Genomic DNA, 9961 nt, shown 5'->3' with positions numbered 1-9961 from the left:
GGTCGAATAATATTCAGCACTAATAAGAAATAAATTATAAAGCTAAGAAAAGACATGGAGGAATCTTAAATGCATGAATGAAAGAAGCCATTTTAAACAGCTACTCACTGTAGATTCCAGCTACACGTCCTACTGAAAAAGGAAACCGTGGAAACAGTAAAAAGATCAATGTTTGAGAGGAGAGTAGAAAAGGCAGAGTAGAGACGATTCATAGTAAAGTAAAAGTATAATACAATAGTGATAGATACAAGGCATTATACATTTGTCTAAATCCATAGACTTGTAACACCGAGGGTGAAACAATCCTAAAGCAAACTGGATTTTGGATTATAATGATGTGTCAATGTAGATTCATCCATTGTAACAAATGCACCATTCTGGTGGTGGATGTTGATTACAGGGGATAATGTGTGAGGGCAAGAGGTAAGTAGGAAACCTTTGTACCTTCCTCTCAATTTTGCTGTGAAACTAAAACTGTCAAAAAAAAGTCTTTCAAAAAATTAAAACAACAACAAAAACACTTACTTGCTGAAGCAAAACGCAAACGTAATATGTTTCCTTATTTAAAAGCAATAATTTGTCCTTGTAGTTACTTATTCTTAGCTCAAGAATGTAACACTATATATGTTTTTTATATCTTGGATCTATTTGAATAAGAAATATCAGAAATTATTGTTAAACCCTCCCCCAATATTTTCACTTTAAAAAACTTTAGATTTCTCTTTTGAACTTGTTTTCTAAATTTTTAAGTCTTGTCCTGATAATTGAATGTTATCTTGATGTGACTAAAATAAAACAACCACAACAAAGAAAAGAAAAAAATCCCTGAATTTAATTTGTGCCTTTACCAATTATAAGCAGTGTGATCCACCACGCATTGATATTTGACCCTCAATTTTCTCATATTTTAATTGGTAATAAGAAAGCCTCTCTACTAATATATTTGATTCTTGTTATTATCAAATGAGGCAATATAATATGAAAAGGGCAATCACAATATAAAGAAAAAACACAGATTAATACCTTGAGCAAGGCAGCAAGCAAAATCCTTTTAACTCTCAAGTTGCTCCTAGAGAGAATTTGTGGTGAAAGAGAACTATCCCTGAAGAAAAGAATTTTTGAATAGAACTAGAGGATCTTTGACATGAAATGTACCCTGGAAAAGCACCTTCACTTTCACCTTCCATGTAAAAACTGAGGTTATTTGTTTTTGCTGGTGCAATCCATCAGGACAGCTGCAGAAAGTAATTTACAGAAATATTGTAGCAGTCATTTATTTATTGATTTTTTTTTTTTGAAAGCGTTAGGAGAGACCATTCACTTATTTAGGTAACTCAAATATCAGCTCTAGTCAAGTCGTCATAGACTAACTCTGTTTAACCTTGCACTAAATTGTGGGGAGACCTGGTCTCTTTTGTCTTTCAGTGTGTCGGGTATTGGTGGATTATGGCGAATACTTTATTGGGGAAACTGTTGTATTGAGGAGGAGGCTGTGGATGGAGATAGTGTTGGTGGTACTTTGCATATCTCCCACAGGATAATACCTCATTTTATACACACACACACACACACACACACACACACACACACACACACACACACACACAAATTTCCTTTGTTTCTCTTTAAAGTTCTCCTTATGCCATATAGCCAAGAAGTGGTTCCTTCTTCCTTAACTCTTCTTCCTAGTAATTGTTTAATCGTGTTCCTGTATTCTACCTCCACCTTGCATATTCCTTTTTGAAATATCATATTTCTCTCCCATACATCATGAAGATTAGCTTAACGTTTCCTTTGGAAAATGAGGTATTCACTTCAATCCTTGCCTCTTGCTTCTTGCATTTATCTTGTGAAAGTATCCTTCTCAAAAAAAAAAAAATGTTTTCTCTGTTAAGATAATTCCCCAGGTGTTAAGAATATAATTTTTGCCTAAACATTAACTATTGAATATGTTGGCTTTCGACTGCTCCACACCCTCCCCATCCTTCTCTCCGATGATTTTAAGGGGCAGTTGACATTCACCAACCCCCTTCACTTCTGAATAGCTAACAGTCTATTAAAGCATAGGATCCTCTGTAGCTCTCTTTCTAACTAAAATAAGCTTTTGTTTTTGTTGTATATGGGTAGTTTTCTGATTTCATAATTTTAGCAACATTTTAGAAAGCAGGTCCATGAACACCTCCCATAAGGCAGGCAAGATGTGGACCATGCTTCCTTTTGATTAGAGCTGTTCGTCCTCTGGATTTTCTATTTTAGTTCAGTTAGTAACCAGTGGAACACACACAGACATCACTACTGTTTTAAACCCATATATATCTCAAGTTAGAGTTAGTTGTGTTTCCTTGGGTTCAGACTTACTTTGATTAGATTTGCCTAAACATGATCTTGCTTGGCATTTAATATTTCTCTCTCTCTTGCTTTATCTCCTTGGAAATCTGTGTTCCTCCTCTCCTTCATTTCATCTCGATAGAATTTGTTATTGTATGTTAATTTTTTTCAAAATTTACATGCAATAAATTTCACTTTTTTAGAAGTGTACAGTTATGATTTCTTACACGTAAATAGATACTTGTAACAACTAGCACCGACAGAGTACAGAAAAAACTTTGTTATTCCAAAGAATTTCCTCAATTTGCTCCTTTATATGCACACCCAGCTCCATCCCAACCCCTGGCAACCACTGATCTTTTCTCAGCTCCTGTATTTGGAACTTTTCTAGAAGAAATGGAACCATACAGTATGTAACATTTTGAAACAGTATTCTATTCTTTCACTTAGTATAATATGTTTGAGATACATTCATGTGTGAGTTGGGAGAATCCATTTGCCTTTCTCTTTTTATTGCTAAATAATATTCCATTTTGTAGATGTGCCATAGTATGTCTACATACCCATTGAAGGACAATGGAATTGTTTCTAGTTTTTGTCTACTATAAGAAAAACTACTATAGATTTTTGCATAAGTCTTTGTGTAAGACATATTTTCCTTTCTTTTGGGTAAATATCTAGAGTGGGATTGCCAGGTCATATAGAAAGTTTATGCTTAATTTTATACCAAAAAAACTGCCCAAGTGTTTTCCAAAATGGTTGTACAGCTGCCCTTTTTAAATTTCTTTGCTTTAATAATCACATGATTTTGTTTTATCTTAGTGAGAAAAGAAAATTGCAGCTGTTTTCTAAATTTGTCTTTAGGCAGTTAATATATTGTAATAGAAGTCTTCCTCTGAGTCAAACATGATTAAATTTATTTTATTTTGTAGAAGTCTAAGAAAGCCATGCAGAAATGTTTTCTTAGCTAATTTTCCTTAATTTTTTTAAAATTTACTTTTCCCTGATACTATGCAAAAATAACATAAATTTGCCTCTAATATCCTATCATCTACCTTATGTGTTAAGTGGTTAGATTTCTTTGGCTCTTGTGTTGTACAACAAGGTCTTGAAATAGTGTCACTTCTGCATTCTGGACATCTGGACTTTCAGCATGAATTATGAATTAGAAGCCTATTTAGGAATAAGGCTGGAATAATTTGAAGGAAACAGAGCCAATAGAATAGATATTCATTTCCCCTAGAACTTTCCTGAGTTTCAGTGCTCATGACACTTCAGATAGTTCTCTGGTGATCTGCAATCCAATCAGGCCATGGATGAAGAAACGGTATCCACAAATATGTAGTTCTTACCTTGTACATAGTGGCCTTTTATACACCCTAAATCAGTGATACGGTATATGAATGAAGGACATTCCAAAACTAGATTTGGAAATCAGTTAAGAAGTATGTTAGTTTGAGAATCGCTGTATTTGTGATTAGCAACTTAATTCAATTACTTCTAAACTTAAGGAAGTTCTGCAATCATTATTTTTTCAACTTTTTCTCCCGGAGTCCAAGACTTCAGCTTGCACACAACAATGTTAGACTCCTTATCCCCCAAAATGTTCTTTTTAATTGGGTCATTAATGAAACCAGCAGGAAGAAGTTTCCTATCTTCCACCTATAAATAGCTTAAAGATAATCTTAGTAAAGACAGTCTACTAATGGGTACCTACTCTCTGGTTTGTCTACCCTCAACATCAAGATGCTTATCCCAACGATGTCTGAGAGAATGTTCATCTCTCTGTGTAAAGATACAGAAAGATTACAGGGTGACTGACTGAACCCACACCACATAATGAGAAGTGTGTATTAATTATAAACAATCCATCTAATTATAATCATACATGTGGACCCATGTTTTGGCTTCTACCTTTCTGCTTTAGTTTATGTCCCGCTTTGCTCTTGCTTCTGTCAGTATACTCTGAATTGTTATTTTCTAATTTGGGGATCTTTACTACTAACTATTTTCATTTCCTATCTATAATTACTCATGGTTTTATTATCAAGAGTTCTCACTCTTCTTCATCATTGTAGTTTTGCTTTCCTTTAATATACTCAATAAAATATGACCAACTATTACATAAATTTTAAAGGTTTATAATATTATTAACCTAACAGAGGCATGTGGCTCAGTTAACAATATTGTGCTAAATTCCTCCTTAGCTCTAATTGTGTCCTCAGAGGCAGGATTATTAGCTTCCTATTTTTTTTCTGATATCTCAATATTCCTAAGTGTTATGTTTCCACATCATATTTTAATTTATTTACTTTGGAAATTACATATTAATGTCCTGCTTTAATAAGCAAAGATTTATCTACTTTACACCAACCTCCAGCTTTTCTCCCTCTTCCTGAAGATATAGGGTTGACATACTTGATAAATAAAAATGCAGAATTCCCATTTCAACTGGAATTTTCTATAAACAAAAAATAAAATCTTCAAAAAAGTATATCTCAAATATCACATGTGCTATAGACTAAATGTGTTCCCTCAAATTCATATGTTGGAACCCAGTGTGAGGGTATGTGAAGGTGGGGCCTGTGGGAAGTGATTAAGTCATGAGGGTGGAGCCCTCATGAATGGGATTAATGCTCTTATAAAAGAGGCTGAGAGAGTTCCACACCCCTTTCTGCCATGTGAGGACACAATGAGATGACCACTTATGGACTGGAAAATAAGCACTCACCAGACACTTAATCAGCCGATTCCTTGATTTTAGACTTTCTGGACTCCAGAACTATGAGAAGTATCTTTCTCTTGTTTATAAGCCTCCCAGTCTATAATATTCTGTTATAATAGACTGGCGATGTTAAGGGTGGAAAATTTTCAAATGAGCCAACTAGCTAAGTCAGCTACAGGGAGGAAATATCTTTAGATACCAGAAGTTGTCCCACTTGCTTGTGTGTGATTTAGGAAGTGTATTGTATAAGATATGAAGATGGCCAATGTCTACTTCTGTAATCCATTTACTTGTTAATTAAGGGTGTTGTTCCGGGCAAAGATATGCTAACAGCCAAATTCCACTTCTGTAATCTGCTTGCTTGCTCAGGAGACCACCAGGATATGGTCTTAAGCTTTATCAGCTGCCTCCTTTGAAAGCTCGGGGCTGATCTCCTCTAGCCCTGAGTGGTAGAGAGTCAGTCGCCGGCCGGCTAATAAAGGCTCATAATTAATCTCAATTGGCTCCGTGGGTCTCAGAATCGTTCGCACCATTAACAGCAAGACTAAGACAACATAGGACATACTTATACTAAAATAAATTATTTACCTGAAAACCTTATTTAACTGAGTTATCTATATTTCATTTGTCAACTCGGTCACAATAGTTATATCACTTTTTTTTTTTTTAAATCTCTCTCTGTTGGTTACTTTTTATAACCCATATGTCTTTAATTCTCATTCCAACAAAAAGTATTTTTTTATCTCCACTTTGTAAGATGCACACATTTGTGCTCTCCCTTTTCTTTTAACTTCATTCATGTTCTTGTTTATGCATTTGTAATTTGTAGGTAGGCAACACTGACATAAAAAATGTTTGTATTATTTGAATTATAAAAAAAAATATTCACTGCAGTACCAAGTTATAATGAGGACTACATTGGTTTTTACACAATTTTTGTGTTTTACTGCTCTGAATATTTTCTAATGACATTCTTTTCTTTACTTGACTCTCCTATTTTCAAAGACTGACTTCCTGGGACCCTTCTGAACTGCAGTCATCCTGGGGATTGGTTCCGTTTAATGCTTTCCTGAATTCAATCCATTTTTTGTCTGGATTTTCATTCTTAGTTTATTTGTTTGTTTTGCCACAGCAAAAGACCTGCATTTTCAAGTAACTGTCTACAGGATTTGTTGGAGGTGAGTTTTTTGAGATCTTGCACGCTTGAAAATAGCTGAATTCTTTCTTCATATATGATTGATAGTTTGGGTGTGAATAGAATTCTAAGGTAAAAATAATTTCCCGTGGGAGCTTGGAGAGAATTGCTTTCTTGTCTTCTGGAATTCAGTGTTGCTGTTGAGAGTCATGCCGTTCTGTTCTCGCTTCCCTGTTTGCATCTCCCCAGTGTTTTTCCCCTTGAATTTACACAATCTTTTTATATTTACAATTCTAAAACTTTCGTATGTTGTAATTAAATGCATATTTTCCTCACTCGTGCTGGGTGGGCTCTTTCAATCTAGAGACACGTGTCTTAATTTGGAGAATATTTTTTACATGTTTCTTTGATTGCTTTCTCTACTTTAATTTCTCTGGACTCCCTGAAACACCTGTTAGTTGCATATCAGGGCTTCTGAATTATTTCTTGAGGTTCTTTATTTATATCTCAACTATTAAATTTCTTTTTCTTTGTTTTCAGTTCATTTGGGGAGACTTATCAAATTCTACTTTCTAATATATCTATTGATTTCCCCCAACATTCTATTATAAAATTTTCTGACATAAAGCAGTTGAAAGAAAGTTGTAGTGAAACATGTATACCCACTACCTAGATTCTATTTATTGAATTTAAAACTTTTTATATTTATTGCATATATTTAAGTTTCAAAAAAGTAAAAACAAACTTGTCCTCTGTTTCTTTTATAGTGTATCTTGTTTTGAGTATATATATTTTTTCACATATCTTTTTCTTTGGGAGTAATGTCATCTATTTATCTTTGTTTTACTTAGAAGTCCCCAAATATCTCGTGCATCTTGTCTTATTAATTCACATTTGCAATTGAGTGAATAATTAATAACTTGGCAACTGCTTAACATAGGGCAACTTGTGAACAGGTGAGCTTTGCTTTTGAGCATTTGGGCAAGGAGTGAGTGATCTTCACTTGGAAAGTCCTAAATACCAGATTAAGTGGCCTGTTCCTATGCCAGAGGGGAGAACTAATAGGGAATAGACTTCTGCAGTGTTCTGCACACAAGCAGAATCAAATATATAAGAGTGTATATGTGTCTGTATAAGAGTACATATGGCTCTGAGTGGGTTAGCTGTCTTTCACAGTATAATCTAATCTTTCATCTTTCTTGTCTACTGTGTTTACAGAGCTGGAGATTCAGGATTCTGCCAGGCAGAGTTGTATCCTTGTGAACATCCTTAGCATGGTCATATGAGATTTTGGATTTCTTTAGCAGAATTCTTCAGTGTTCCTTTTTTTTTTCCCCTCTTTTTTCTTTTCTCCAAGTTTTTCTCTCTCCTAGTCTCTCAATCATCATGTCTATGCCTTTATATTTCTTCATTACAACCTTAGTGGGATTTTTCAGGGAGAGGGGTAAGGGTATGTGAATAATTATTATTTCAGGAATCAGTTTCCTTCACACAATCTACTCAATAATTCAGGTCTGTTTTTTCTTTATAACTGAGTACTCTGAGATCTGTTCTGTATTCTTGTTGTGAGCTGCATTTTAGAAACCATTCAGGATTTTTTAAAATAAATTAAAACATACATAAAATAAAGTAGAAATGAACAAATAAAACTATTTTCAGTTGAATTTGTTTGAACTAAACATTTTTTTTTTTCCAGATATGCAAAATTCCTATGTTGCAAAAGCAAACCTTCTGCCTAGGGTTAGTAATCTTGGGTTTCATATCTGTTCTCATACCTTGCAGAAGTCCTAAATATTTACTGCCAGAGGCTTGTCAGAGACATGAAGACTAGAATTTACTGGGTTTAAATCTTGACTGTGCTATCTATTATCTCAGTGACTTGAGGAAGTGATATAATTTCAATGAGGATCAGTTCCTAACCTTATTATTTGAAGAGTTACCTAAGACAATAATTTGTACCTAACAAGTGATAATAAGTTACTATGAGAACTTTCCCAAGCACATTATCCTGAAACTTTGTAGACTAACTTTAAGTCTAGGTACTTCAGAATTATTACACATTAAGTCATATTAATAATTAATTTCCAAAGTATTAAGATATAAAAGAAGAAACCAAAGGCCAGGCTCTAAAGGACCTTATAATACAACTAAGACCAGCCAGCATATTGTGACTTGAGCAAATGTCATAGAATCCAGTGCTCTTGCATTGAGATAATATAAATATGTTAATATATACAATGTGCTTAGAAATGTGCCTAGCAGAGACAATCTCTCAAATACGCACTGTTGTTAAAATAGTTTTTTATATTATTATTATTATTATTTGCTTTCTGTATCATGCATTTTTTAAGAATTTTACATATATCATCTCTTACCTCATCTAATGCCTAAATCATCACTTTGAGAGGTATTATTGTCATTCTTATCTTATAAATGAAGACATGAGGCACGGAAAAGTTAAGTAATTTGTTCAAGATGGCACAACCAATAGGTGGAGTAGACAAGATTTGAGCCTAGGCCGTCTGATCTCACAACTAATATCCAATCACCAAACCAAACTATCTGAGCAATAAAAGTGTAACAATCAGTTAAGTAAAAATATATATATATATATTGTAGGTTGGAGTTAGTATAGAAAGCTTTTTAGCATTTTTCAGACATCTTCCTTAGAGCCACTGTATAGGATTCAGATTAATATAGAAAGGAGAATTTTCAGATAGACTTAGTGGCGCAAAGGTGGCCAATATATTATACGGCAATGGATTCATCTTGTTGGAAATAGTACCTTAATTTTTTTTTAAGGAAAGTGTTAATTCTTGACAAATAGGACTTGATATAGTAAAAAGAATCCTTTGAATGTGAATTGAAGCTAAATGATAAATGTTAAATGTTATTTTTCTTCTTGTAGAGCTTTTAGCAATTGTAAAAAAGAGCTACAAATGCTGATAAAACAAATTTTTTGAAATCAAGAATCTCACAAAATGTAGCTTATTTCATTTTAATAGTTATATATATTATATATATATATATATATATATATATATGTATGTAATAAAACAAAGAACACTGAACCATTCCATAATATCTTCCATCTTTTTGTCTTATAAGTGTTTTAGTTTTTTTTCAAGGCACTTATTATTTTTCTTTTCCCCCTCGCTATTGATTGGCTTATTTATATAATTTTAAAATTATAAAATCCATATGTTATCCATTTTCTCAGTATAGTTAAATCCAAATTCATTATAATACTCTGGTTTGATTTAGGGCAGCAAATTTAATTCTGCACTGTAAATAAAGATACTTTGAATATGTAATAGGAATGCTACTTCTCTTTCTCTAATCCTCATAGACATTTAAGTTATTCAGTCACTATTCCCATAGCACTTAAAGTGATTATATCTATTGCCAACTTCTGTAAATTATTAACATCAAAGCTAGCTTCCCTGGTACAAAATTTCAGCCTTCCACAGAAAGAAGAAAACTTAGGGAGGTTTAAGTAGGTTAAGGAAATTTAATTGGTAACATGGTCACTGGAAATTTAATCTTTGTTTACAAATGCTTCCTCTTTCTTTCCTTGCCTTTTCTTGTGCATAAGAGTACTATGAAAAACAAAGATTCTATGGAGATTATGAAAGTTCAAGGATGATATAACTGAGTAAAGTTTATTCTACTCAATCTTTTCCCCACAGTTATAAGTTTTGAGGTAGCAGAGCCACCTCTCACTTAACATCTTGCAGTTATTACAGATTTTTCAGCAAGGGCTTACAGACTGG

This window comes from Pteropus vampyrus, unplaced genomic scaffold (assembly GCF_000151845.1).
Source record: "Pteropus vampyrus isolate Shadow unplaced genomic scaffold, Pvam_2.0 Scaffold55, whole genome shotgun sequence".
NCBI lineage: Eukaryota > Metazoa > Chordata > Mammalia > Chiroptera > Pteropodidae > Pteropus > Pteropus vampyrus.
This window is presented reverse-complemented; position numbering follows the sequence as displayed.